At 36.1% G+C, this 24,187-nt stretch overlaps 2 long non-coding RNA genes across 4 annotated transcripts; one reads left to right on the top strand and one right to left on the bottom strand.

Moving 5' to 3' along the window:
• The first annotated feature begins 7,297 nt into the window (after positions 1 to 7,297).
• On the top strand, positions 7,298 to 7,868 carry LOC146938497 (uncharacterized). Its single transcript, XR_015033384.1, has 2 exons — positions 7,298 to 7,383; positions 7,479 to 7,868. It is a non-coding gene; the product is annotated as an uncharacterized LOC146938497 (long non-coding RNA).
• An 8,529-nt stretch (positions 7,869 to 16,397) lies between these two features.
• LOC146938496 (uncharacterized) lies at positions 16,398 to 19,249 on the bottom strand. Of its 3 annotated transcripts, none has more exons than XR_015031321.1 (3): positions 18,941 to 19,249; positions 18,075 to 18,775; positions 16,398 to 16,567 (listed from the first exon to the last, which is right to left on the bottom strand). It is a non-coding gene; the product is annotated as an uncharacterized LOC146938496 (long non-coding RNA). The 3 variants fall into 3 exon arrangements; XR_015031322.1 differs by having other exon boundaries at positions 18,075 to 18,477; XR_015031320.1 differs by having other exon boundaries at positions 18,075 to 18,328.
• Between the last annotated feature and the right edge of the window lie 4,938 nt (positions 19,250 to 24,187).

Below are 24,187 nucleotides of genomic sequence, written 5' to 3'. Positions count from 1 at the left end.
TACTCTGATTTTAAATGAAATTTTATAAGTTGGGAAAACGGGGTGTTACACTAATCACATTCATGTAATTATAAATAGTTATGAAAACATCATACGAGATGTTATAGAACCTCAAGGAGGTAGGAAAGCTAAAATTGCTAAAGAGTAAGAACTTGGTTTATACATTGGAAGAAGATTCATTAAGCCTTAAAGAAGTTATATCCTCATTGGATGCTGAATTATGGCAAAAAGCAATAAACGATGAAATGAATTTTCTAGAGTCTAACAAAAACATGACACTTGGTTGACTTGTCTCATAGTTGCAAAACCAACCAGTTGTATTTGGATTTTGGAAAAAAGGAACTAAAACCTGATGGTACGGTTGATGAATACAAGGCTCTCCTTGTAGTAAAAGGTTTTAGACAAAGAGAAAAATATAGACTTCTTCGACATTCATTCACCAGTCACGAAAATCATATCCATAAGAGTACTAGTCCCTTTAGCCGCCGTTCATAACTCGATAGTACTCCAAATGGATGTGAAAGTTGCCTTTTTATGGTGAACTAGAAGAAGAAATCTATATTAAACAACCTAAAAGTTTTGTGATTCATGGACAAGAAAACAAGGTCTGTAAGTTAGATAATTCTTTGTGAGGTCTAAAATAAACTCTTAAGGAATGACTTGAAAAATTTGACATTCTAATGCTATCGAATGAGTATAAAGTGAATGAAAATGAAAAATAATATTTGCATGATCATATGTCTCTATAAAGACGAGTTGCTCGTATTTGATTTAAAGATTCATGTCATGAATTATGTGAAATCATTGTTTATCAATAACACTGATAAGAAAGACCTAGACAAAGTTGAAATAATTCTTGGTTTCAAGATTACTAGATCAGAAAAAAGAACTTTTTTGATAAATCTCACAAAAATTGAGAATTGTTAGAGACGATAATTAAGGCATGAACACATAAAGGATTAGAGAGCTAGCTACTCTCAAAAAGAACGGTTAAACTAGATCATGTACGTACTGATAAAGAATTAGTCAATCCTTTGACGAAAGGAATTACTAAAAAGAAAGTCCTAAACACATCCAATAGGATGAGACTAATGCCCAAAGGTCACAAGTGATGGTAACCCGACCTACATGACTGGAGATCCCAAGAAATAGGTTCAATGGGTAAATAACAAGTCACAAGTGATAGAACATGCTATGATAAAAGTAAGAAAGCATGATTCCTGCAGCGATAGAAGGATGAGATAATAGAAACTCTTAATGAGATCTATACTCTATTTGGAGTGGAGTACATAGCTACAGGAGTACTCTTGATAGATTCACCTATACGAATGTGGAACTAAGGGTCGGTTCCTATGGAATTCGGGGCAGAATACCTAGAGCGTTCGTTAAACCGGGATACACGTGCAAGGCCATAAACGCACGGGCTTTTAGAATACACCTTATGAAAAGGGTTGTGTGCGGATTCTATGTCTGAGATAGAGTTCAATGCTGTAAGCAACTCTTGTAAATTGGAATATTAACCGCTATGAGAAGGTTCAAGTTGTAGGTGACACCTTTGTTTATTAGCAACCTTATGGAAACGTTTTGACGTTATTAATGAAACCATTTTTTAAATTCAAGTGGGGGATTGTTGGAACATTGGTGTGAATATGGAAAGAAATTGGAAGGTTGGAAGATTAAACACCAAGTTATTAAACTTTGATCTAGTGTTGTGTGAATTAAAAAAAATAGAATGTGGGGGTCCCACATAAAATAGATTACAAACATTAGTAGTGTTTAAATAATGGTATTTAATTTTAAATACCTGATAAGAATGAAAATAATTATTATTATTATTTTTATTCATGGATATGACTTCCCATAATTTTAGCTTATGTTGGTTGTGACAAGATTGAGAATCCAACTGAATTTCCTATCTTTCCTTCGTTAGTGGATTTGTTTCTTTTTGAACTTATCCGATTAGTTTGTTACTTGAGCTAATATGTGAGTTGCTTAATTTTTAAGTTTACTTAATTCTTAAGTTTCTCCAAATTAGTTACAAACTCTCCCTATAAAAGGAGAGTTCACCTAGTTCAAAAAACACACCGAAATTCACAGTTAATGCTTCCTGTGTCTTTCCTCTCTTCTCCCTCCTTCGACTTGTGTTAACAAGTCCTTCTCCTTTTTCCTTTTTCTACTCCTTTCTGTCCCTTCGGAATTAAGAGTGTTCTTAAGACCATAGTCCCTTTTCGGTTTAATGTCCCTTCGGAATTAAGAATGGTCTTAAGTTCATAGTCCCTTCGATATTTTTATGTCCTTCGGAATAAATAATAATTTAAGATCATAGTCCCTTTTCGGTATAATGTCCCTTCAAAATTATGAATGATCTTCAATATATTCTTCTTCGATTCTTGAAGAAGTTAAACGTTAGAGTGGTGTAAAACCATATTTGAGTGACCATAGTATCATAGTTGGAGAAATTAAAGTTAGAATGGTGGTAACACCATATTTGAGTGGTCTTAGCACCATAATAGAATGGTAATAATACCATATTAAAGTGGTTTCAGTGTTAAAGAGTGGTCTTAGTACCATATTTGAAGGTGTAAATCTCGAACGGTTTTCTACAGTGTAGTAGTTAATCGCACAGTTGTAGCTGGGCTTGTTTTATCCTGGAGGCGGCGTGGTTGATAGTCTGCCTTGCACAATTTTGGGCAGTGCCACAAAATGTCTTAAAGAGAGCGACCTGGTCGTGACTCAACCTAGTAACAACTTCGGTAGATAAAAGAATTTGGAAATCCAAATACAACAGTTTGGAAATACCAAAAACAACAAACTCTTTTAAAGAAAAGACCTGTGGCTTCTAGGGTGAGACACTAATCAAGTGTCTCGCTAAGACCTATAATAAAAAATCATTGGAATAAATGAGCTTAGAGATTCTATCATGCACCACATCACATTAGATATTTGAGTGTTACTTTTCCCACCCTGTGCCCTTCTCACGCGCCCTGCATAAATTACAATCAAGATCTTCAGAAAACAAAATCCGGAAACATAAAACATTGTTTGGATTACATATTTTGTACAGCTTCGAAGTATAAAAGGAAGTTCACCCCCAATTTTACAGTTTCATTTTTTACTCTCTCTCTCTCTCTCCCTCTCTCTCCCCCCTCTCCCTCTTATCCCAAATACCGAGACATCCCGCTGAGCATGCACCTTATTTGATTAATTTGGCGGAGATCACAAACCGCTTTCAGCATGCACTTGATCATGCGCTGACACCTGAGCAGTTGGGGCATCATGCAGTTCAAGGTGTGGAGGCAGTAGATGAATACATCGAGTGGTTTTATCACCATTCTCATCCACGCATGATTCTTCCTGACATGCCGGTACCGATGCCGAGGCCACCGAAGCGTGAGGTCCTTGATGCGCTTGCTGCTCAGGAGGATGGAGAGCATGGGTACTTATAGCTTAGCGGAAGGATGAGCCGCATCAGAGGCCATGTTTATATTGTGATATCCAGTGGTCTGGTGCCGCGAGGGTTTGAGGAATGGCAACATTTGGAGGATGTGTTGAAATAGGTGCATGATGGGAAGGTTTACCGTCGTCGGGGAGCTACTGAGGGTGGCAGGGGTGCCAGAGGTGGCAGAGGTGGTGGCAGGGGTGGTGGCGGTGGTACCGGTGTACTTATAAGGGGTTGATTTTTACTGATAGTTGTACTTTTTAATTATGTTATGTTTGAACATCTTGGATAATTTTTAGTGATGTAACATTTGGATAATTTGATGGTTATATTTGATTAATGTTATGTTTGAAAATTATGTTGTGTTGATAATTGTTATGAATTAGATTTTCTGTTATAACATATTGTCAAAGGCATGATATGTCGTTTAGAAGCAAGACAAATGCGCCAAAACAGAGGCTCAACCAAAACAGATACTTCTACTTCTGTGTTGATGCAGCTCAGATTACATAATCCGGACAGTTTAAACACTTTCCGGATTATGTAATCCGGAAACATCGTTTCCCACCCCATTTGTTGACTTTCAACGGGGTGATTTACACATTTTGGATTTCACAATCCGGAAATTGTACAAACTTTCCGGATTATGTACTCCGAATATATCCATTCAAAATTGGCATCAACATCCATCAGGGTGGTTTAAGTGTCAAAATCCACGAATTTGTCCGGATTTCATTTTCCAGAAATAGTTCGGATTATATATTCATGGCTAGGGGTATTTTTGGAAAAAAAATAGGGCGCGCGAGAATTCCACAGGTTGGGAAAAGTAACACTATAGATATTTCTTCTTCTTCTTCTTCTTCTTCTTCTTCTTCTTCTTCTTCTTCTTCTCTCTCTCTCTCTCTCTCTCTCTCTCTCTCTCTCTCTCTCTCCTCTACATTCCTCGCAAGTTTGAATACCGCTCTTCTATATTGGACGATTGCTTTGCAGCGTATGCGACCTCCACTTTTTGAAGAGACTCACATTAATCACCGTTACATCTCCAAACCACCCTTTTCGAATGAATAGACAATTACACTCAAAATTGTAAGTTTCGTCCAATACCCCCAAGTTTAACAAATCTTTAAAAATCCATTAAATTGCACAAATCAATCAATTTGACCCCTCCGTCCACTTCTTCCGTTTGAATCTGTGATAAGTCCGTTAACTGGCCAAATGACACCTCCACGTGCGACAAACATTATGACACGTCAGAGGGTTTTTCTGCCTAGATTTTTTTTTCAAGTTTTTTTTCCTCATCGATAACTTCATCTTCTTCATATATAGCCCTAACTTCGTCTACTTCCTTATTCTTCTCCATCTTAATTTAGTTCTTTCTAAATCGTTTGAAAATGATGGGTGGTGGATTTGGATATACAAATCATAGGAAAATGAAAGAAACAAAAAGTTCTTCTTCCATGGGTGAAAGCATGAACATTATTACCCTAAAATGCCACAGTGAACTCGTTTCTATTGTGAGAGTTGCTAGAACTGAATCTATTTTTGGTAGGGAATTTTTCTCATGCCCATTTCCAAAGGTAATTGAATCCAAATTTTAGTTTTTCCATTTTTTTCCCAAATTTGGTTCTCCCATTTTGTAATTTTAGGGATTTACCCCCTTATTATACCCTATTTTGAGATTTATTAAGTTGCTGGATAACTTTTATATGTTGGGTAACTTTGATTTACAAGATCATAAGTACAATTATATCATCTTGTATGGGTTGATGAGGCCGAAGCTTTGGGGTTGCTTAATGGAACACTTGATCAAGATGTCTAGAAGGCTGGACTGTTGGGTAAGAAGGCTAATTTGAAGAAAAAAAATGCATGTAATTATTTGCAAAATGGTGGTGATATTTGGAAATCACATTTGATGGAGAAAATACAAATTTTAACTCAGGATAGAAACAATGAAGAGGTGTGGAAGACAAGGCTACTGGATAGAATTGATGCATTGCCGACTGAAGTCAAGTGATTGAAGTACATGATAATATTGTTAGTTATGATTGAAATTCTTGGTTCACAATAGTTATCTGAATATGTATTGTGGTGGCTGAAGCAAAAGGTTGCAAATGATTCTTTTGAGTTTGCTCGTTGGTGGCGACGCCCCTTTTGATTTTACATTGAATAAATAAATTCAATGACTCTGCTGTAATAAAAGCATCTTGCATCTAGAGCTGAAAAGAATGTAGTATATCAGGACACTTGTTTGACAAATTTTTAAAAATAAAATCCTGAAAATGAGTAAACCTCGAGATGAACACTGAATCAATTAAGAAGTTGATATAGTTCAAATGAATGAACTCAATGACATTGTCGTAATAAAAATATCTTACGTTTGCTAGTGAAAAGAGTGTGTATGAGGTCACTAGTTTTACTGCTTTTTAAAAATGAAAATCCTAGAAAGGAGTGAACCTCGAAATGAATAGTGTAGCAGTTAATAAGATGATATATATTAAATGAATAAATTCAATGATATTTCCGTAATAAAAGCATTGAGGTCACTAATTTTACGTCTTTTAAAAAGTAAATCATGGAAAGGAGAACCTCGGGATCATCAATAGAGGAGTTAAAGAAGTTTATGTAGATTTAGTGATGAACATCAGTAGGTAAAGCACTAACATGTGATTGTGGTGTAGTCTTCCAAGGATGAAAAGAACATGTGATTATTGCTTTTTAAAAAGTAAATTGTGAAAATGAGCATACCTCGAGATGATCAACCAAGCAATTAAGAAGTTGATCTAGATTATGTGATGAAAAACATGTTTTGAGATTTGACATGAGTATAAACATTATTTTTTGAGGAAGAGATTCATCATCAATTGTGATTCTACTCAACTTGAACAATTAATCTTTGCAGTTATTCGTAGAAGATATTTGATTCTCACTAAAAATACAATACACAAGTAATATAGGTAATGAATGATTTATTTATTACTACCTCCGTATTTTTATTTTGAGAGGCTCCCTTCGTATTTTATTATATATATGTCACATTAAAAAAATTATATTTTATCATATCACTTTACAATATTAATGCATTATTAACAATTCTTTTCCTAGCATAAATTTTACCATTTATTACTCTTTTATATCTATTTGTTTATCTATTTTTTCATATTATTAATAAGAGACAATTTTGTAAAATCACTAATAATTTATCTTTCTAACACAAAATTAACTTCATTTTTTTTGTAGATAATACGAAATGAAAAGAGTCATTGAAATTCACACACAAGTGGAGGGTCAAGGTTCGAACCCCAACCATGGCGTCCGTGCTAACAATTTTGCCATTTTGTAAGTTGAGTTATGACTTGTGGAAAATTTTCTTTTCTTAATATATGTGAAAATATCAAAACGAGTTATAATAAAGTAAAGTATTGATAGAGTAGTATATTGTATATTTTACTGATTTTAATTTTCTTTTAAAATGTCAAACTAACTCACCAAAATTAACATCGAGAAATATCAAACCTAAGATCTTGAGAGAAGAACACTCCAAAGTTGCAAGCCAATGTCATCATCTCAACCTAAGTGAGTTAGAATATTTAATAACAATAATAAATTATTCCCCTCAAAAACAGTAATAAATTATTCTTTTTACTTGTTTCTAGCCACCATTATTTGACATGTTTCATAACATCGGACATGGTAATTTTCATTAATTTTAGTTACTCAGTTTTCTTTCTTAATTTTCATTATTATTTTCATTGTTGTTTTTTTAAACGTTTTTTATATTATGCAGCAATCAATTAAAAATTAATTAGTTGATATGGTCAACTTCTAGCCTTATAAATATTTCCTCGTAGAACATAGTAATGTATGTACTATGATCAAGATGGACACAACAAGACTTATGCATCTCCAACTTGCACTGTTGGTCGTTTCTTCCATCCTTGTATCAGGTTAAAAACAATTGAACAATTTAAGCAAATTTTTTATACAGCAAATTTTCTCACATTTGTTCTAAAGTACATGTATTGTTTGTTTGTGTATGCAGATATATGCATAGAATTCGTTGCAGGAAGAATCAATGCTGAGATTTTATACCAGAAACTGGAATTCAAACCAACTCGAAATTGTCCCAAATGCAAAACAGATAAGAAATGTTCAAAATGTTGTGATGGTTTGGTACCTCCTCTTTATGGCGTTCCTGTATGCCGTAATTACACACATTGCGTTTGTTCTATACATTCAACTGTCCCCAATAATATTTCTAGTCTAACTCCACCAATTGCTAATTGAGTTTTGTTAGTATTGTAATGCAATTGTTTAATGCCACGAATTACACTTTAATGAAATGTAAGAATGTTGATTTTTCTTGTTATACTACTGGTTGGTCCAAAAGTCCAAATCTGTTTTTAAGAAAATCATGGGATTATGGTGACAATTTATCATTCATCTAACCTTCATTTATTTATTTATTTATTTGTTTTGTGTTCCATCGTATCAAACATCATTTTTCTTATAAAGATATCATGGCATTTCGCTTTTGTTGAAGTTTTGTTTAACTCTTTTAAAGAAAAGACCAATGACTTGTAGGGTGAGACACTAATCAAGTGTCTCGCTAAAACTATAATAAAAAGTCATTGGAATAAATGAGTTTAGAGATTCTATCATGCACCACATCACATTAGATATTTCTTCTCTCTCTTCTCAACATTCCTCACATGTTTGAATACCGCTCTTCTATATTGGACGATTACTTTGCAGCGTACGGGACCTCCACTTTTTGAAGAGACTCACATTAACCACTCTTACATTCCTCATTCCCAAACCACCATTTTCGAATGAATAGACCCTCAAAATTGTAAGTTGTCAAATACCATTGACTTTAACAAAACTTCAAAAACCCGCGAAATTGCATAACGTCAATCAATTTTGTCCCTCTGTCCATTTCTTCCATTTGAATGTGTGATATGTGTCCGTTAACTGGCCAAATAACACCTCCACGTGGGACAAACATTATGACACGTCAGAGGATGTTTTTGCTTAGAATTTTTTTAATGTTTTTTTCTTCAACAATAACTTCATCTTCTTCATATATAGCCCTAACCTCATCTTCTTCCTTATTCTTCTCCATTTAAATTTAGTTCCTTCTAAATCGTTTGAAATTGATGGGTGGTGGATTTGGATATACAAATCAAAGAAAAATGAAAGAAACAAAAAGTTATCCTTCCATAGGTGAAAGCATGAACATTATTACTTGGAACTGAATCCTAATTTTAGTTTTTCTATTTTTTCCCAAATTTGTTTCCCGGTTTTGTAACTTTAGGGATTTACCTCCTTATTATACCCAATTTTGAGGTTTAATAAGTTAATGTATAACTTTGATATGTTGGGTAACTTTGATTTTGATTTGCAGGATCATTAGTTCAATTGTAATTCTTTTTTTTTTTTGTATGAGTTGAAGAGGCTGAAGCTTTGGGGTTTCTTAATGGGACGCTGATGTCTAGAAACCTGGACTATTGAGGAAGAAGAAAAGAAATGCATGTAATTATTGGCAAAATGGTGGTGATGATATTTGAAATCACATTTGATGGAGAAAATACAAATTTTAAGTCAAGATAGAAACAATGAAGAGTTGTGGAAGACAAGACTCATGATGTTTAATATATTCAATTTTAAGTTGTTAAAAAAAATGAATTTCGAAATTACGCATCTTAAAAATACAAATCTCTTACTTATAAATGTTAACACTTCTCGCTATACTTAACCTAATTTTAACCTAATTTTTCCCTCCACATTTTTGCATTTAATATTTATCTAAAATAAAATAAAATTATGTGTTTCCCTCCACACGTTATGCTAATCATAACATAAATGTTTGTGTAAAAGAAACATTATAAATAAATGTATAAATGACATGTTATGTAAAAGAAACATTGCTATGATTGTGATAAAAAAATATCTTTAAAAACTACATTTTTCGTAAAGTCTCCATCTTCTCCTTCTATTTTCCCTTCTTTAATGAGAACTTTTGTTGAATTTTGAGAAACTCCTCTTGATAAAGCTACATATAATTGATCATGGCTGAAAACGTGCCGTGGAAGATAGATTCCGACATTGGGAATGGTCAGCCCTTTTGAATTATTTATGGTAATAGCAAAACTTAGTCTAACGGGAAACTGTTTCTACTAAGCACAAAGGGAAGTCACGAACTCACATTTGTTTTTAATTTAATTCTGGGCAAGAATGCTCTTTTTCCAGCATTGCTTCCTGTTAGGATTTCCACGTCTAACATATTCTTAAATAAACCATGACATAAAAATCGTGTTCCATTACACATGCCATATCTAGGGTCTATGTTTCGCAACAAGATCAAAGGTGCACCTTTTTTTACCTTTAAAATATGCGGTTGGATACTTCCTTAAGCAGTTGAGTTTAGGAATTCCTGTTGATATAAGTTATGAGTATCCCCTTCAACCTCGTTAAATGAAAACAAATTATATTATTCTCCTGGAAACTAATTGATAATTATGTCATTCAATTTTTTAACATCATCATTTGTAGGTTTAATTATGGCTCTTTCAACCATATATGAATTATGATATTAATCCTCGCTTATGAATCACATACATTCCTCATATTAGACGTGTCTGAACATGTGTTGCATCCGCATCCACAAATATAATTACCCTAAATTATGTGATTTTCTCAAATTATCAATGTTATTGGTGTGTCAGTATTCGTGTTGTATCTGGTGTCGGTGTTCGTATTCATACTCTCAGATGGTGGTTTAAAGCTTTCTAGTGTTTCTGTTTTTAGTTGTTGGTAACATGAGCGTGATTATCGTTTAACAATTTTGAATTTATTAAATGGTTTTAACACTTTGACTTCACTATATTTTGTATATTGGATGGGGGGCCATGGGAGCAATTTATCAATTGTATACATTGAGAACGTTTGGAATCACAAAGAAAAAAGCAATGCTTTTATTTCTTTAAACGACAGTGGAAGGAGCTTAACGACAGGGGATGTTATTGCTTATTTTCCCTTTATTTAATAATTAAAAAAAACCATGAATCTTTTTATATAAAAAAAAGCCACGCTATCATAGTTTGTGCAAGAAATTATAAACTAGCAATGTCTGTTTTATCTTGGTTTTTCGGGTGTCAAACATTGATTAAGTTTGAACCTTTTTAACATTTGATATCTCATTTTTTCTTGGGAAGGGAAAAATAAGAAAAACCCTTGAGAATCGAGGTCCGGGAGTTGTTTTCGTTACGGGAAGGTGTTAGGCACCCATAACGACTATAGTATCCTATAGGAACCGTCTTTACTTTTTACGTGCGCGCTTTATTTTTAAATGCTATTTGAAAGTGTTATTTACACCTAAGGGTTTGCTAGGTTAAGAATTGGAGGGAGAAGAATGTGTTTGAATTTTGTTTTATTGGAATTGGAGAAGTTTTGACTTCTTGCCTACATACCCTTTTAAGGGATCAAAATCCATGTAGTTCTCTTCCAAAAAAAATGTTTTTTGTTTTTTGTTGGTTGATTTTAATTTTGAAAATGGAATTTTGAAGAATAAGAGAGAGAGAGGCCTCAGGGGCATAAGATTTGGAAAATGTGAGGTGGAATTAGTCATTTTGCAAAAAAGGTCTAAGTATGATTAAAGTTCATTAAGGTTTTTTGTTTAAGAAAATAAAGGGAAAATTCAATGGGATCTTGATCCCAAGGTTTCTTTGGAAAATTATTTGAGTGAAGTTGTTCATATTTTTTTGGAAAAGAGAATTTTTCTAAGTATCGTGATTCCTAAGCATACATCTAAAGCATGTATTCCCTAAGCATACATCTAAAGTAACCATGTGATGTGTGTGCATGTGTCGGTGCTTGTGTCGGTGTACATCATTAGAGTCCATTGTCCTTTACATAGGCCCTAGTTTACATTCTATGGTCTTGTAAGAAAAGTAAATGACATGAAAGTAAAATTACAGGTCTCTAATTTACATTCTAATATTGCAAGGAAACTTAAATTGCAAGAAAGATAAATGCTAGAAAATAAGAGATGAAATGCTAATGAGACAAAGGATGGAAATGCATGCAAGGGTTAGTACCACAATATAGAAAAATATCAACAAAAAATATAAGCAAGAAAAATATAGCAAGTAAACATATTGAAACTCAACATTTTTTAGGCATTTTCATAGGACATTATGAAAAGATAGAAACATTGAAGAACAAAGCAAAGATGATAGAGGTAATCAAGAATCATGAGCATGTATTTTGGCACATTTTGCAAGCAAGAAAATGTCAAGGACAACGGAGGATTAAAATGCAAGAAATGGAAATAATCATATACTTAAATAAACCATCATGAAAATTATGGAATATTGATCCAAAGGTCGTAATTCCATAACAAATTTTCAAGTCATGATACTGGGATTAACAAGGATCAATAAAGCGTACTTTTCATAACAATTTATTTATGCATAATCATCATATTCATTTCTACATTTTTAATCAATCAATCAAAAACAAAAATTCAAGAAACCTTAACAAAAATATCTTTCCATATTTTTTTGAGAGATAAAATGACAAGTAAAAGGATAAAAAATGTCACCAAACACATAGAAAAACTCATAGGAATTTTTTTAAAATTTTTTTTAACACAAGAACAAATACACAGGAGGTTCAAATAGCACAAGCAGGGGTACATATAGCAAGAAACCCAAGAAAAACAAAGAAACAGGCCCAAGCCCATGGGAAAATGGATCCAAATCACCAGGGAGCTACATGAGCCGTCAGATCGATCCAAATGGGTTAGACCTAGATCTGACGGTGAAGATTGAAAGAAAAGTGAACCAGGAGTGAACCAGACCGGTCCATTGGTTATATAAAGGTTTGAAACCGGTCTGGTTTCATTTCCTCTTCTCCTTTCTCTCTCTAAGTATTTTAGAGAGAGAAGCTCTGCAACTTCTCTCTTCTTCTCCGTCGTCTTCTCCGACGAACACAACGGCGGCGGTACGGTGGTCCGCCGATGGCGCCACCGTACCTGAACGTTTTCTGAAAAATTTTACATCGTTGTGTTCGTCTTTGTCTCCTCTTTATGGTTCTGAAACTGAATTTTGAATTGGAGATTCGAACAAAAGATCCGTAGAGGCTTCTGGTAAGTTTGAACCGAAAATAAATCGGTGTTCTTCTCTTCTTCTTCTTCACTAGTTCAATTCTGGCTTCGATCCCTCTTCTTCTCAACTCGAAGTTCTCTTTGTGATCGTGATGAATTCGTCCCTGTGGTTGACGAATTCTCGCTTGAATTGCCAGGAGAATGGTTCGATGATGATGATTATACAAAGAATCACTGAGAACTGAAGCGAATTGCTTCAATTTGTGATAAATTTTGGTTCTGGAAATTCTAGGGTTTCAAATTGTTCTTCATGTTCTTGTTGATTTCTGGATTTTGATCTAACTGAATGGAGAGAGAAAATTCTGATTCTGTTTGTGATGTGGCGTTTTTTGAATGGTGTTTCTGACACATGAGATGAGTTGACCTGTATTTATAGGTCAGCTGTGATTTTTGATCCAATGAGCTCTTGACACCTGTACTGGACTAAGAAAGGCTCGGCCTTGGACTAATTCTGGACTTTGGGACCTTTTTGCAATTTTTGGAAATTAAGGGACCAATCTGCAATTTTAGTAAAAGGACTCAAAAACAAACTTTAAAACAACAAGGGACTGGACTGCAATTTTACAAACTGGACTAAATGCAACTTTAAAATTTTGAAGGACTAAAATGCAATTTTTAAAATTTTGAAGGACTAAAATGAAAATAATAATAAAATTGGAATAAAATTGGTAAAATGAAAAAAACGTAAAGTGAAACAATAAAAAAAACACAAAAAGGACTAAAATGAACTAACTACAAAATGAGGTACTTTAAAGTAACCTCTCTCTGTCAAAATTTCATGTGAAATGACCAAAATGCCCCTGGGGACTAAACTGACTCAAAATGACTCAAATGCAATTTTTGAAATGGATTTTAACATGGAATTGAAACAAGGATTTATACAAACAACTTGAAATGACTCAGAGACAATTTTCAGGGATTAAAATGAGTTTGAATGCAGGAAATGACTTAAATACCCTTTTTCATGAATTTTTGCAAATAACATTGAAATAAAATGCAGAGAAATATGCAATTGATCAGAGACAACTTCAAATGACTTGGAGTGCAAGAAAACCCTTTTGGATGGCCTTAAATGCAAGAAAACACAGACAAATATACAGTTGAAAATATTTTCAAAACAAAGACAGTAAAATATGCAGATAAAGCATGGTAAAATATCAGGGCAAAACAATAGCAAATTGGCAATCTCTCAATAGTAATAGACACATATCAGAGATGGAAAACATTTTGAGCAAGTATTTTTAGGTCCAAAATTAGGGTATGACAGCTGCCCCTATTTAAGTTTCTTTGTCCGGAGGGTCAAGAGACGAAGTCTTTGATTTGACGGGACGAAAATACTTAAATATTAACATTTGCACTGTTTTTTGGGCATAAAAATACGCTCTCACATTTTCAAAAAACATGAATGCCATGCAACATTTTGATTATGAATGCAAGACAAACAACTGGGGTCTACAGAGCATGTCATGTCACTGGGGATCTAGGTAGACATTAACAGGGTAGACAAACCAGGGGACAAAAGGTAGGTACAAGCTGTTCTTTGGAGCGAACTAGCCACTTGTCCAAGTAATACAAACAAAAGATGGGTACAAGTTGTTCTTTGGATCGAACTTCATACTTGATCAATATCACAACATGCAGGCAGGTACAAACAGTTCTTTGGATCGAACTTGCGGTTCGACCAATAACAAAACATAAGCAGGGTACAAACTATTCTTTGGATCGAACTTGTCTTTTGACCGGAAACACAGGCACATAAGCAGGTACAAGCTGTTCTTTGGATCGAACTAGCCACTTGACCAATAACAAAACATATAGCAAGGTACATGGGGAGCTTGATTTAGCAAGATACAAACTGAGAGTAAATTGACATTGGCTTGATTTGAAGATTGACATGACCATTATCGTTGGCCCAGAAGGAACTTTCACAGGGATTTTAACACAGACATCAAGTCTGCAGATAGAAACATGGCCAAGTAACATTGGCTCTCAGAAATTTCACAGTAGTTTTCACAGACATAAACAGGGACTTTAACAGAGACATTAACAGAGGCATTATCAGAGACATTGAATTGAAAATTGAGATCGAAAGAAACATAGGCATTGAATTGATTTGAAAGTTGAGATAGCAAATGCAACATGTATGTGTAGTATATCAATTGTACAAATGCATGAGCACATAGAATGCATGATCATGCATGTATGAATGCTTGAAATGCATGATTGGTTTACGATTTGGCAGAGAAGTTTCACAACGATAGACAAAACATTGGAAGATTGGGCACGTGGTGGCTCGTGCTATAACATATACACATAGAAATCCTTCTTGGAGAGACCGTCGTTGAGAGACGTATCGAAACCATGGCTGAGGGCAATATATCATATCACATATATAAAACCTACAGAAGAGGGAACCTTGGAAGATTCTTTGATACAGGTCGCCATTGCTAGGCGTGTCAGTGCTGGGTAAACATTGGATGTTCGCATCTGTGGTCAATGCTTTTCATATCATTTTTCATTCTTTCATTCTTTCATTTTTCAATCCCATTTTTGCCTGAACCGCCCTTTCAGGTTTTCGATTCACCGGGAATAAATTCTTTTCATTGCCCCATTTTTGCCTGAATTGCCTTCATAGGTTGCCAATCAGCGGGGTGCTCATTTTTGCCTAAGCCGCCCTTTCGGGTTTTCAACTTAGCGAGCTTTTCATTTGCATTTTCATTTTTCACTTTCATTCTGTTTTTTCATTCTTGCCATTGACCACAGATCATCCTGAGGAACAACCTGCTTGTAACATGTTATTGACATGGACATTGATACACATTTATTCATGCATGTTTCACTGGAATGTACCCTATTGCTTAGGTTTGCTTTCAAAATAGACAAAAAAAGGATTTTTCAATTTTCAAAGATGTTTGTTTCAGACATTGACATTATCAAATAAAAAGAAAATATTTTGTATATAGCGTTGAAAATAGAAAGAAAATAGAATTTCAAACAAAAGCACAGGCTCAAATTGATGTAGGAGGGTGAAAGTCAGCCAAAGGCATAACTCCACGGATTTACAAAGCTTGGAAAATGGTAATTTTATTGGTTGGTGGTACATTGAACACGATGACCACTACATTTCATAGAAATTTTGAATTCACAAGCACAGAAGCTTCTGATGAAGACGATCATTGACAGTTGCAGATGCCCCAAGGGGTGGTGGTGATTTGCCAGATATAGTTACTTGTCTTTCATTATCAATCTCATTTTTGCATGAACCGCCCTTTCGGGTTTTCGGCTCATCGAGACGCTCATTTTTGCTTGAGTTACGTACAATCTCAGCGAGCTTTTTCATATTCATTTTTTTTTGTCCCTAACTTTTGCCTGGATCGCCCTTTTGGGTTTTCGATCCACCGGGAAGCACATTTTTGCCTAGGCCGCCCTTTCGGGTTTTCGACCTACCACGCTGTTCTTTTCATATTTTTAGACAAAGTATTTCTTGACTATATCGGCATTTACAGGATTCGGAAGTTCAACACCATCCATGTGTGTAAGAATCAAAGCACCACCAGAGAAAGCTTTCTTGACAACATAAGGACCTTCATAATTAGGTGTCCACTTGCCCCTTGGGTCGGGTTGCTGACTTATCCTTCTTTTCAATACAAGTTCGCCTTCCTTGAATTCACGAGGCCGGACTTTCTTGTCAAAAGCATTCTTCATTCGCACTTAATACAACTGTAACACCCATACTAAATTTATCTAGAATATTTAGCATGTGTGTTAAACTTAGTACTGGATACATTAAAATTACAATAAATAAAAATTTCTCCAAATAAATTATAGAATTACTTGTCTTATACATCTGAAAGAGTATCAATGACGTTTACAAAATACATGCAATGACAAGTAAACATAATTTTTCCAGCTTCTTCTGCTACTTCATCACGAAATGTTCAGCTTGCGCACCACCTGAGAATCTGAAATAAAATAAAAGGGATTGGGGTGAGACAGGATGTCTCAGTGAGTTCCACCTATCCTAGGTTGTAGGCAATCACAGGGAACCTAGGATCGCCATCTGTCTCTAAACTTAACCCATTCCGGGTTTATACTGTTTTATCATGCATAACTGAGCGATCGGGGGATAACTAGGATCGCTATCTGAATTACTAATATAATTCTAATACCAATGATAAAATCATAAACATAATCATAATGTCTGTCATATTATGTTAGAAATGTTAGCGTTGAACAAACAATATTATCTGAGTTGATTTTACGGAATAAACCCAGGTGGAGTAACCCCGGAATTTATTCCACTCTGACCGGTATTAATTTCCAACTGGCGGGAACCCAACTGACGGGGATACCGGACTCCTCTGATTATTGTGGGGTCGTCCTCGTGGATAGTGCCCGTTCCAACTGGCGGGAACCTTTCGTATCCAACTGGCGGGATAGCGAAAGCCACAGCTTAAACATGTTTTAATATTATAACTTGAACCGACTTCTCTGATAACTGAGTTAATCCTCAACTCCACTGCTAACGGGGAGCTAGAGAGGAATAACTTATCTTAACTGATTTCTTATAATAACAACATTCTGAAATTGATAACAAAGACGTAGTAATTCCGTCTTTATTCTAAAATTAACTCTGATACTAACCTATTCAGGTTCTAGGCATATCGTTGTCATATGTCAATCCTAAGATTTTCCCATATCCTGATAAACTAAATTCGACTAATTAAGCCGAACTTTCATAACTAGGATTCTTTACTTCCATTGATTAGAAATCTACCCATGAATTGTTTACATAACATACTCGTTCTAAATACATCTCTTATGTCAATGTGCAATAATTATGTAATGACACCCAAGTTGGAGGATTGCTAAATATTCTTTGTCACATAACAAGAAAATATGCATTAATGTCAGTTTGAACATGTTTATGTTTCTATTCATGTTGGAGTGTCTTAAAACATTCCTGGTTACATAATTGAATAAAAATGAATGTTTCGAATTCTAGCCGAACAATGACTATATTTATGCATGATAAACTTTCTTGTAAAATTATTTAAGAAAATGTAACCATTTCTAGTAACCAAGGCAAGTGTTAAATTCCAACATTTTTCTCAATCATTTAAACAAGTAAATATAATATTTGCCTTGTCTAACATTTTCCTCCAACATCTACACTAACATAAACATATTCATAACATGAAAGAGGATTTAGAATAAACTAGTAACCAAACATGTGACAATTCAATTTTCCAAATTATATGTATTTCAAACTTCTATTCAAATTCTATCCTCCAACATTAGGACTAAAGTAGTATTGCACAATAACATAAGAAATTTTAGAACAAAATAATGGGAATCTAGCATTGATACAATTATGCCAACATATTCTAATAATTCATAATCACATATTAGCATTCTAATGGAATAATTTACTCCCCAATGGTGGGTTTACTAACTAAAGGAACTCACCTCTAAATCGAACATTATGCTGAGTTTGGGCTTACACTAAGTCCACTTCAATATCCACTTCGGAACCTCCACACTAGGCGAGGCTTCATGCTCGCTTCGGCGAGCTATCGCAAAAGAACCCAAATTCTGCACAAAATCTGCATCTGGTCCCTTACTTCAAAGTTGTCTCCAGACCTCAATACTTGACCAAAATTCGTGAAACTGGTGCCAAAACGACGATAATTTCGTTAGCTAACCATAGCAACAAGAACCACCTGATTCAGAGTTGCAGAGAGAAAGTTATTATCATTTTAGTGGAGCTCTGTCCCAAAACCCGTAACCAAATTCCAGCAGGATTTTACCAATTTCAATTGCATTTTCTGAATTCGTTTCTAATCCAAATCATACGAAATTTGTGTCCAAACTGTAAGGAATTGAATGAGGAATCCAAAAATCCAATTATTACTTAATTTTGATCAACACAATAACAGGTATGACCCCAAAAACAGAACCTATCCAACAGCAATCACAACGGCTCCTATAGATTCTTGAGTCTCTAGTTTTCACTTATGTATCAATTACACACTACCAGCTTATCCACAATAATTCTAAACATGAATAACATATTCAAACTCAAACATACATAACCTATCTTCTTGATTCCTTAATTCCTTGTCTCTAACACCCATCAAGTAATAGAAAATTTCCAATGTCTCTAATTCCTACACCACATCAATTTAAGTAATTTTCATGATTACCCACAACATATATCTCTTTTCCTAAAGCATTAAATGGAATAACTCCAACAAAGAGTGAGATTGAACAAAGTGATTGGGTGGTTCGGCCACCATAGGGAAAGAGAAAGGGAAGGAACTTTTGATGCTTACCTTGGGCTTATTCCTTCATGGGTACCTTCAAAGACAAGCTTACAAGTGATTTCCAATGGATTGGTGAGAAAAATGGTGACTTGAAAACTTGAGGGAAGGGGGCGGTTTACATACAAAGAGTGGGAGAGATGAGTTTTTGAGTTGTGATTCTTGCTATTCACACTACTAGGAGCCTATTTGTTGCTTAAATTTGGTGATTCCTTGAAGAAATGAAAATTTGTGATGGAGAGGGTTTGGAGGAGATGAAGGCCGATGGTGTTTGGTGAAGGAAGGGAAAAATGTTTTCAGAAAATTTGTGAATGGAAGTGTGTGGAAAATTTTAGAATTTTCCTCTTTAAAAATATCTAGGTTGGCAAATACCTATTTTGCCCTTGGCTCAATAAAATCTCATAGATAATTTGGAAAAATAGCTAACACAGATAAATGACATATGATAGTGTTGTTAAGCGGGATATTACAACAACTGTCCATGAGCCATAGCATCCATGCGTTTCTCTTCAATCAAATTCAACTGATCATACCGACTTTGACACCATTCAGCCTCTGTTAATTTTGCTTCCATGATCACTCGAAGAGACGGAATCTCCACTTCCAGAGGGAGAACTGCTTCCATACCATATACCAGAGAAAAAGGTGTTGCCCTGGTTGAACTGTGCACTGTAGTAAGGTAACCATGCAATGTAAAAGGTAGCATCTCAGGCCAGTCTTTGTAAGTAGTGACCATCTTCTGAACAATCTTCTTGATGTTCTTGTTAGCGGCCTCAACTACACCATTCATCTGAGGTCTATAAGGAGAAGAGTTGTGATGTTCAATCTTGAATTCTTCACATAAAGCTCGCATCATGTTATTATTCAGATTGGAACCATTGTCAGTGATGATCTTGCTGGGAACACCGTATCGGCAGATGATGTTATTCTTGATAAACTTCACTACCACTTGCTTGGTCACATTAGCATAGGAAGCGGCTTCGACCCTCTTGGTGAAATAGTCAATTGCCACTAAAATGAAACGATGACCATTTGAACTTTTGGTTCAATTCTTCCAATCATGTCGATGCCCCACATAGAGAAAGGCCATGGGGAAGAGATAACATTGAGGGCATGTGGAGGCACATGAATCTTGTCAGCATAGATTTGACATTTGTGGCATCTCTTGGCATGTTTGTAGCAGTCACGCTCCATGGTCATCTAGTAATAGCCGGCTCTTAACATTTTTCTTGACATAGTGTGACCCGTAGCCTGGGTCCCAAAAGTATCGTCATGTACATCATGCATTAATTTCTCAGCTTCTTGTTCATCAACACATCTCAACAAGACCATATCATAGTTCCTCTTGTATAAGATTTCTCCGTCCAGAAGGAATCTACTAGCCCATCTCCTCAGGGTCTTTTTATCCCTATTGGAAGCACCGGGTGGATATTCATGATTTTGCAAGAACTGTTTGATATTATAATACCAAGGTTTTCCATCATTCACATCTTCATCAGTCTGACTAGGTGCTTTTTCAATAGTAAACACATGAGCGGGTCTATCAAGACGCTGCACTTTGATTATGGGCACATCATTCCAGTGATTCACACGAAACATGGAAGACAAAGTAGCAAGAGCATCAGCCATCTGGTTTTCATCCCAAGGGATGTGGTGCAGCTCAACCTTCGTAAAATATGTCAACAGGCGTCTTGCATAGTCACGGTAGGGAATCAGCTTCTCATGATGAGTTTCTCATTCGCCTTTTATCTGATTAATGACAAGCGCGAAATCTCCATAGATGTCAAGATTCTTGATTCTCACATCAATGGCTTCTTCAATGCCCAAGATGCATGCTTCATATTCGGCCATGTTGTTCGTGCATTCAAAAGTTATTCGAGCAGTGAAAGGAATGTGGTGCCCCTGCGGAGTTACAATAATGGCCCCAATCCCTTTACCATAAGCATTGACAGCGCCATCAAATACCAACCCCCATTTGTTGTTGGGGTCCGTCCCTTCATCAATCAATGGTTCCTCACAGTCTTTTGCTTTCAGATACATAATCTCTTCATCAGGGAACTCAAACTTAATTGGCTGGTAATCATCATGAGGTTGGCAAGCAAGATGCTCAACAAGGATACTTCCTTTGATTGCTTTTTGAGCTTTATACACAATGTCATATTCAGACAACAACATTTGCCAACGTGCAATCTTTCCAGTAACAGCAGGCTTTTCAAAGATGTACTTGATTGGATCCATTCGGGATATCAACCAAGTTGTATGATTCACCATATAATGACGCAGGCGTTTGGCAGCCCAAGCTAAAGCACAACAAGTCTTCTCAAGCATTGTATACCGAGTCTCACAGTCGGTGAATTTCTTGCTCAGATAGTAGATAGCATGCTCTTTCTTTCCAGTCTCGTCTTGTTGACCGAGAACACAACCCATGGATTCATCTAACACTGACAAATACATAATTAAGGGCCTTCCTTCCACTAGCGGAACAAGGATAGGTGGTTCCAACAGGTATTCTTTAATGCTATCAAAAGCTTCCTGGCATTCATCATTCCATACAACAGGCTAATTCTTTCTGAGCAATTTGAAAATTGGTCCACAAGTAGCAGTCATATGAGATATGAATCTGGATATGTAATTCAGGCGTCTGAGGAAACCTCTGACTTGCTTTTCAGTTTGAGGGGCCGGCATCTCTCTGATAGCTCGGACCTTATCAGGGTCAACTTTAATGCCTCTTTGGCTGACAATGGAGCCTAGCAACTTTCTAGATCTTACACCAAATGTACATTTGTTGGGATTCAACCGCAACTTGTACTTTCTCAACCTTTCAAACATCTTTTTCAAGTATACAACATGTTGTTCTTCATCACTTGACTTCACAATCATGTCATCAACATATACTTCAATCTCTTTGTGAATAATATCATGAAACAGTGTAGTCATACCTCTCTGATACGTTGCACCAGCATTTATCAAACCAAACGGCATCACTTTATAACAGAATGTTCCCCATGGAGTAATGAAAGAAGTTTTTTCTCTATCTTCAGGTGACATCCGTATCTGGTTATAGCCAGAGAAACCATCCATAAAGGAGAATACTTTGGATTGAGCAGTACTGTCAATGAGTACATCAATGTGGGGCAATGGGAAGCTATCTTTCGGACTGGCTTTATTCAAATCTCTGTAATCAACACACATCCGAACTTTCCCATCTTTCTTTGGCACTGGTACAATGTTGGCGATCCACTCAGGATATTCAGCTGTCATGAGGAAACCTGCGTCAATTTGCTTTTGCACCTCAGCCTTAATCTTAAGAGCCATGTCTGGATGAGACCTTCTCAATTTCTGCTTGACGGGAGGGCATTCAGGCCTTATCGGTATCCGATGCTCCACAATCTTGGGATCTACACCCAGCATATCTTCATAGGACCATGCGAAGACATCTGGATAATCACAGAGAAGCTGAGTAATTTTCTTTTTCACTTCTGGCTCAAGTGCAACACCAATTTTGATCTCCCGTTTGTTCTCTTCAGTGCCCAGATTGACGAGCTCAATCTCTTCCTAGTGAGGCTGAATGACTCTTCTTTCTTGCTCAAGCAGTCGAGTGATCTCATACGGTATCTCTTCGTCATCCTCCTCATCTTCAGCTTCGTATACAGGGAATTCAAAATTTGGAGGAACCGTAGGGTCACTGTGTTCAACGGGTTTATTATGGTTCAATCTGCATAATATGATTGGGATGATTTTAGAAAAAGGTTTTTTATGCAGATTTTTGAAATTAATAAGAAAATAAAGATGTTTTGGTTTTTTCTGGCATTACCATTATTTCCAAGAAAAAAAGCACTAAAAAGTAAAAAACAAAGAGTCGCGGAAAAGACGACAACTTTTATTAATAACGGCAATGCCGAAACAAACATGCCCTTACAAAGACATCACTTTCACCTTGGGCGGAGCGAAAGGATTGTTATTTTGAAAACAAAAAAAAACATGAGCAACAAGACACATTACGTGGAAGCATGCATGACTAAAGGAATATCAATGGCCTCCCAATTTCTCACGGTGCCTCCTGGTACAACAAACACAGGCACATGACTATTTTCAGCAGCATCTTCGGCAATAGCGTTGATAAACCCAACACTATAGAAAGTTCCTGTTGAAATGCCCGAGGTCTGGGAGAAGCCAAGGCCCTCTCTGCGCTTATTCTCCAAAATCTGTATCACTTTGCCCCAGCCAGCAGCTTTCCCTTCTGGAACAGCTTTCTGGGCGTCTTTCAATGAAGCCATAGTAGCACTACCTCTTCGGGGTTCTGCACCTTCAACAGTCAAGCCTTGAAATGACGTCCCTTCAGCGGATCCTGCTTCAACACAAGAGAAAGATGACACTTGGAAAACCAGATACGCTTCTTCACCATGTACAGTGACAAGCTTAACATTCCTCACAAACTTGAGCTTTTGGTGCAAAGTGGAAGTTACTACCCCAGCATCGTGAATCCACGGTCTTCCAAGGAGGAAACTGTAAGAGGCGTTGATGTTCATGATCTGGAAAGTGACCTGGAATGTCTCCGGACCAATGGTAATTGGTAGATCTACCTCTCCAAGAACATCCTTACGAAATCCGTCAAAAGCCTTAACCAAATAATTGCTTCCCCTTAGAGAAATTCCATGAAGACTCAACTGTCTCAGTGTAGATTCAGGCATTACATTTAAGGACGACCCAGTGTCCACCAACACGTTGGATATCATGTCAGACTTGCAGTGCACTGAGATATGCAATGCTAAGTTGTGGTATTTCCCTGCTTCAGGGAGTTCATCATCACCAAACCACAAGTTATTACAAGCAGTAATGTTACCCACTATTCCATCGAACTGATCCACGGAGACTTCATGATCAACATAGGCATGTTCCAATACTTTCATCAACACTTTCCAGTGAGCTTCTGAGCTTAGGAGTAAAGACAAGATGGATATTTTTGATGGAGTTTGCAGCAGTTGGTCTACAATCTTATAATCGCTCTTTTTGATGAGCCTCAAAATCTCGTCCAGATTAGACTCTTCAATAGACTGGCCCGATGGGCTGGCATTTTTGTCAACAAGAGGAGCAACTGGTGGAGTTACTGTTGCAGCAGGTGTAACAACCTTCTTCTGGAACAAGGGTGGACGGACCCTTCCACTTCTCAGAGTTGTAGTTTCTTCAGCAATGTTACTGACCGCAGCTGGGGATACCAGAGGCACCTCTACCCCATTCTCAATCATAGTTGCATCATAC

This window comes from Medicago sativa, chromosome 3, assembly GCF_051527215.1.
Source record: "Medicago sativa cultivar Bolivia chromosome 3, Bolivia_mono, whole genome shotgun sequence".
NCBI classification, from domain to species: domain Eukaryota; kingdom Viridiplantae; phylum Streptophyta; class Magnoliopsida; order Fabales; family Fabaceae; genus Medicago; species Medicago sativa.
This window is presented reverse-complemented; position numbering and strand designations above follow the sequence as displayed.